At 44.1% G+C, this 6,000-nt stretch overlaps 1 pseudogene; it reads right to left on the reverse strand.

The window, feature by feature from the left end:
• Positions 1-4,775: 4,775 nt before the first annotated feature.
• On the reverse strand, positions 4,776-5,519 carry LOC147576031 (heat shock protein beta-1 pseudogene; annotated as a pseudogene).
• Positions 5,520-6,000: the final 481 nt, after the last annotated feature.

Consider the following 6,000-nt stretch of genomic DNA (forward strand, 5'->3'; position numbering starts at 1 on the left):
ATTTTTTTTTTTAATTTAAAAGACATTTTCTAAGAGAGAGAGGTGAGTGCATGTGCGCACAAGCGGGGAAGGGGCAGAGAGAGAGGGAGAGAGAGAATCCCAAGCAGTCTGTGCACTGTCAGTGCAGAGCCCGATGTGGGCCTCAAAGTCATAAACTGAGATCATGACCTGAGATGAAATCCAGAGTCAGATGCTTAATTGAGTCTCCCAGGAGCCCCATATTCTGCTTTGTTAAAACAAATGTGCTTGGGTCTCAGAAGGGTCAGAATGTGGAGTAAAAAACTCAGATCGGACAGGCTTGGCTATGCATCCCTTGTTTAGTGAGGTTATGCATTAAAAGTAATTAGGCCACAATGAGGGCACCTGGGTAGCTCAGTCAGCAAAGCCTCTGACTCTTGATTTGGGCTCAGGTCATGATCTCACGGTTCATGAGTTTGAGCCCCGCATCAGGCCCTCTCCTGACAGTGTGAAGCCTGCATGGGATTCTCTCTCTCCCTCAATCTCCGCCCTCCCCCATTGATTCTTTCTGTCTCAAAACAAATAAACTTTTTAAAAAAGAAAGAAAAGTCATTATACCACAACGAGATACCACTTCATACCCTTTGGGATGGCTATTATTAAAAAATGAAAGATAAGTACTGGTGGGGATGTGGAGAATGTGGAACACTTGTATGTTACTGGTAGGAATACAAAAAAAGATGCAGTTGCTGTGGAAAACAGTACGTGGTTCCTCCAAAAGTTAAATATAGAATCACCATATGATCCGGCAATCCCACTTCTGGGCGTGTACCCAAAAGAACTGAAAGCAGGAACTCGAACAGATATCTGTACCCCAACACTCACAGCAGCATTCTTCACAACAGCCAAAAAGTGGAACCAACCCAAGTGTCCATCAACAGACGAACAGGTTAACCAGTAGTGATGGATGTACAATGAAATATTATTCAGCCTTAAAGAAGAGATTCTGATACATGCTATAACATGGATGAAGCTTTGAAAACATTATGTCAAGTGAAATAAGCCAGATTTTAAAAACCGAAATATGACTCCACTTATATGAGGGCTGTAGAATAAGCAAAATTATAGAGACAGAAAATAGAATAGAGGTACCAGGTTTGGAGGGAGGGAAGAATGTGGGGTTAGTGCACCGTGGGTTGTTTGGAATGATGAAAAAGTTCTGGAAATGGAAATGGCTGAACAACATTATGACTGCACTTAATGTCACTTAAGTGTATACATAAAAATGGTTAAAATGATAACACATTTGTACCGTGTCTTTTACCACAATAAAAAAGATGTATAGATCCAAATGAAAGAAAAAAAGCAGTTATAAATCGCTTTATTGAAGTTTTATTGGGGTTTTCAGAGGAGTGAAATTAGATGCACTTTTTTAATTCACTTCTCTATCTGCTCAGTGAACATGTGTTAAATGAATAAATGAGTCACATCTAAAAGAAGTTTCTTCAGATAGACCCAGAGGAGCAATCACACATCCTTCACCCCCGAAGGCCTTTGTCCCATCCATCTGTCTTTTGAATTCAGAAGCACCATACGAACTCATGATCATTATTTTAAAAAAATCATACAACTTCAAATTGTAACCATGTGCCAGAATGTTCACTCTCACAGTTTCTCTATGCTACTTTACCCTCAAGTTTTTACCTCCAATCGCCAATTGGCTAATACCATCACGTGTGTACCAGTCAATGCTCCCAGCAAGCTTCAGATCCAGCCTAACCCTAACCCAGGACCAGCAGCGTCTTCTTAGGAAAGCCACCCACCCCCACCCCCCACTGCTGCCCTGTAACACACACACACACACACACACACACACACACACACACACACAATTCTAAGATTTATGGGACTGTTTTACCCTCTTCTCTATTTCTTTTCCATCAGAGGTATAGGCTTGAGATCCTGGCTAGGTTGTCAGTTCCCTTATTTCCTCTGGTTTCCAGCTAGAGAACCCCTAATGCAATCCAGAATCAGATTCTTCAAGCAACAGAAACCAATTCTGACAGACTTAAGGAAAATGGAATGTATAGAATGAAACTAGGGAGATTTGGAGACACTGACCTGGAAAATAGGCAGGTCCAAGGGAGGCTATGCAGTCAGAGATGCAGCAAAATTTTATGCTGTAAAATGTAAAGAGATGTAAAGTGAGGCCACTGACGAATCTGTTTGATCTGTCAGCATGGGACGAAGGATATCACCATTGGACCTACTGTTAACCCTGGACGCTACTAACATTGGTTTCAGGATACTGTCACTGTCCCAGGACACAGATGGTGGCTTTGCTATTGGTGATGACCTAGAAAGGATTCTTCATACCATTAGCTCTTATTTCAGGTTCTGGGGAGGATGCAGCTGATTAGCTCTGACCCTGTGTCCTAGGAGCCTATGCCCTATGTGCAAAGGCAGAGGGAAAAGCGAGTATCAGGCCATTATGGCTTCCGTGGTGGAAAATGATCATCTCTGCCTTCCACCAAGAGCCATACGCAAGTTCATATGCTTGGCATCCTTAAAAGAAAGAAATCTCCATTTTACCCATCTTCACCTAGATTTTTTTGCAGCCTCTGTGATACTGGGCTAGTCACTGCCCCGGCATCACATTTCCTTGCAGTGTACCACAGAGTTCCAGAAGATTTAAAGAAAAAAATTTTTAAAAATCAACTGGAGGATGACCTCTGACATTGGCAATGAATGATGCTTGCTTGAATGGAGATGACTGTGTGTGTGAGTAAAATAAGTTTATCACATCCTCACTAGACTTGATGATGCCATTGTTGCTGGGTTTTTCATAATTCATTTTTTCATAAAGGTAATACTTGCTTCAAATGTCAAAACAATATTAAAAGGTCTGTGCTTAGAAGTCTTGGTTGCACTTATACCCCCAGCCAGCTCATTACCTCCCCACCTGCCATCTATAGAGAACCACTTTTATTCATATATTGTGAATCCTTCCAGTTTTATTTATGTAAATAGAAGTACATATAAGATGTCATGTATAGCATGATGACTATAATTAATAATACTGTTTTGCAGGGGTGTCTGGGTGGCTCAGTCGGTTAGATGTCCAACTCTTTTTTCTAAATTTTTTTTTAACGTTTATTTATTTTTGAGACAGAGAGAGACAGAGCATGAAGGGGGAGGATCAGAGAGAGGGAGACACAGAATCTGAAACAGGCTCCAGTCTCTGAGCTGTAAGCACACAGCCTGATGCGGGGCTCGAACTCACGGACCGCAAGATCATGACCTGAGCCGAAGTCGGCCGCTTAACCGACTGAGCCACCCAGACGCCCCGATGTCCAACTCTTGATTTCGGCTCAGGTCATGATGTCACGGTTGTGGGATCAAGCCCTGCGTTGGGCTCCATGCTGAATGTGGAGCCTGCTTAAGATTCTTCCCTCTCAGGGTGCCTGGGTGGTTCAGTCAGTTAAGTGTCTGACTCTTGATCTCTGCTCAAGCTATGATCTTGCAGTTGGTGAGTTCAAGCCCTGCATCAGGCTCTGCACTGATGGTGCGCGGAGCCTGCTTGGGATTCTGTCTCTCCTTCTCTCTGCCCCCTCCTTGTGCTATCCCTCTCTCAAAATAAATAAATATAAAAAAATTAAAAAAAAAAAGATCCTTCCCTCTCTCCTTGTGCCCCTCTCCTCTGTTCATGCATTCTCTCTCTCTTTAAAAAATAAAAAAAATATTTTAAAAATACTGTATTGCATATTCAGAAGTTGTTCAGAGAGTAGATTTTAGAAGTTCCTATCATAAAAAACCTGTTTTATAACTATGTGTGGTGATGGATGTTAACTAGACTTACTGTGGTGATAATTTTGCAATATGTACAAATATTGAGTCGTCACGTTGTACGCCTGAAACTAATATAATATGTCAATTATACCTCGATAAAAAAGTGAATATAGATAAGTTTCTATTATTCATGAAGTTGTATACATCAAATTTGTACAGCTTTTTTTATGTCAATTATACCTCAATAAAGTGGCTTAAAAACATATTTTTCCTTATTTCTCTCTCTTTCTTACAAAAACAGGTAGCATGCTATTTACACTATTCTGTTTCTGCCTTTTCTTTTTCATTTTTTAAAATTGAGGTATAATTGACATAGTTGGCATATAATTAGTTTCAGTTAACATCTGTCACCAACCAGTTACAAATTCTGTGTGTGTGATGACAACTTTTTTTTAAAGTTTATTTATTTATTTTGAGAGAGAGAGAGAGAGCAGGGGAGGGGCAGAGAGAGGGAGAGAGAATCCCAAGCAGGTTCCACACTGTAAGTATGGAGCCCCATGCGGGCTCCAACTCACCAACTGTGACGTCAACTTGAGCCCAAACCAAGAGTCAGATGCTTACCCCACTGAGTGACCCAGGCACCCCAAGAATGGGAAAATTTAAATCCATCCCAAAGCTAGCCCATCATAAAAGTTTAATGAGCTGTATAATTTTCCAGGGTTTCAATGTATATATAGATTTCTATTTTTATATAGAAGGATTCATTGGGAACATACTAGTTTTTAATCTTTTTTTTTTTTTTTAACTTGACAATACTTGGAGGACATATTGGCTACATCAAGAGGTACGGATCTACCTTATCCTTTTTAATAGCTTCGTGGGCTATTGTATGGTTAACCAAAAGTTGAACCAATGTGCTCTTTTTTGAGGGTGTGGTGGGGTGGGGAGTTGCTTCGAACTTTGACAAAAACAGAAGGTAAAGTATGAAAAGAGCTCACGGGTTGGCAGGTGGGGATGGTCAGAGGTGGCTACTGAGGGGGAAGGTGTACAGCAAGGCTAAGGCCTTCACTTGGCTCCAGGCTTCTCGGCTTCCCAGCTTCTGGGGCCTCAAGCTGGCTGGTCATCGAGGCCCCCACGGCGAGCCTGCCCTCAGGGGACAGAGAGGAGGAGACCAGGGTGGGGTCCACACCAGGGGGCAGCGTGTGTTTTTGAGCGAAGCCCGGGGAGAAGCAGCCATGGCCGTCTTACCTCTCTTCGAGCTTGCCAGTGATCTTCCATCCACTACGCATTCCTCGCTCTCGACCGTCGGCTCCTCGGAGGCGGAGCGGTTGACTTCCAGGGACACGCGCCAGCGGTCTGCGGCTGCGACATCTTCAGACGCCGCCGCTGAGCTAACCGGCCGAGCCCGGGGCCGCCGGCGGGCGCGGCCCCCGCGGCGGGGCCCTAGACCGCGGCCACGGGCAGCGAGCGCACGTAGAACGGCCACCCGCTGTGGCCGAACCGCTGCGCTCACTCCCCGGGCAGCCCCGGCTGCCCGCAGGCCTGGTGGGAGAGGCGGTTGTGGGCCGAGTCCCGGTCGCGGAAAGGGTCTGAGCTGGGGCTCCGCAGGAGGGAGAAGGGCACTCGTCGCTCGGTCGGGCTGGCTCAGCTCTGCGCGTCTGGTGGAGGCTTGGAGGAGTCCCAATCTACTCTCTTGCTGGACTTTCCCCAGTTTTCCTATAATAAATTTCCGGTAGTAAATAATGCTACAACGAAAATCCTTGTACGTCCATTTTAGTTGGGCAGATGTTTCCATAGGATACATTTGGAGAAGTGGATTGCTTGATCGAAGAGTATACAGATTTGAAACATTTTTAAATTATTATTTTTTTTAATGTTTATTTATTTTTGAAAGAGAGAGACAAAGTGCCAGCAGGGGAGGGTAAGGGCGGGGGGGGGGGGGGGGGGGGGGGAGACGCAGAATCCAAAGCAGGCTTCAGGCTCTGAGCTGTCAGCACAGAGCCCTAAGCAGGGCTCACACTCACAATCTGCGAGATCATGACCTGTGCAGAAACCAAGAGTCAGACCCTTAACGGTGGGAGCCACCCAGGTGCCCCTGAAATTATTCTTAGTCGTATAAAATTATATGCATAGTCCTAGAAGGTGAGGGATAGTTTCACTAACACTGGGCATTTCTTAACTTTTTATGAATTGTATTTTTCTTTTTCTTTTTAATGCTTATTTATTTATTTTGACAGAGAGAGAGAGAGAGAG

This window comes from Puma concolor, chromosome D2 (assembly GCF_028749965.1).
Source record: "Puma concolor isolate L17-30 chromosome D2, mPumCon1.1.hap2, whole genome shotgun sequence".
Taxonomy (NCBI): Eukaryota; Metazoa; Chordata; class Mammalia; order Carnivora; family Felidae; genus Puma; species Puma concolor.